Here is an 884-nt window from a genome sequence, read left to right as displayed (position 1 = left end):
AGTGCTGTGGATCGCCAGATCGGCTTTCACCATGGACGAAGCGGAGTCCAGTCCGGGGTCGTCACATGTGGTTGTCGCTCTTTCGTCGAATCCACCAGAAGTGCCGTTCTCAAGCCGCCCGCCTCCGCTCACTCTAGCCCGGCCTCAGCTCATGCTAGGTCGCCGTGTGTTTCGTTGTGAAAGCGAAACCACTTTGTTTGGTCTTCCAAAAGAGGACACGACTACATATCAGTGGTTAAGTTGTATTTAAAACACTGTTCCAGAACAAATATCCAGATGTGTGCAGCACATTTTATGGAGGACTGTTTCCTGATCCTGGGAGAGTAGACTACAATGCCGGCAGTTCTGACTCACAGTCTGCAAGTACGTTTTCATTTAAAGGATATGCCACTGATGATTCAAACGCGAGTTTTGGGCAGTGTAGAGTAGCACTTGTTGTTTGTCATTTTTCCGATCACAAATGCAGACATGGTTTTATGTTTACGCGGCGCGATGCAATGCAACGTGTAAAAAGACAGTATAAGTCATTATAATCAGTAATTATGTCCCCACTGGATGCAATAAATGCCTCGTTTGTAATGGGTTTTAATCATGGATTGAAATTAACTTTTTCACTCACCAGCCAATTTGGCTACTAAATTTTTAAGTTACCGGCCATTCATAACTTCTACTAGTCAAAAAAAAAAAAAAGACAGAAATACACCAACAGTTTGAGGCCGTCTACACTGGGTGTGACAAAGCGACCGTTGCAAATCATTTTGTCAGTACTAGGGGTGTGCGATATTGACAAAATTATATCTCAATATTTTCTGTGATTTTATCAATAAAGATAATTAGACGATATTTTGCTGAGTGTGTTATTGTGCTGATATCTTAAGGACTAC

The sequence above is a fragment of the Sinocyclocheilus grahami genome, unplaced genomic scaffold (genome assembly GCF_001515645.1).
Source record: "Sinocyclocheilus grahami isolate Dianchi unplaced genomic scaffold, SAMN03320097.WGS_v1.1 scaffold402.1, whole genome shotgun sequence".
Lineage (NCBI taxonomy): Eukaryota > Metazoa > Chordata > Actinopteri > Cypriniformes > Cyprinidae > Sinocyclocheilus > Sinocyclocheilus grahami.
The sequence above is the reverse complement of the archived record's forward strand: the minus strand, read 5'-3'. Positions refer to the sequence as shown.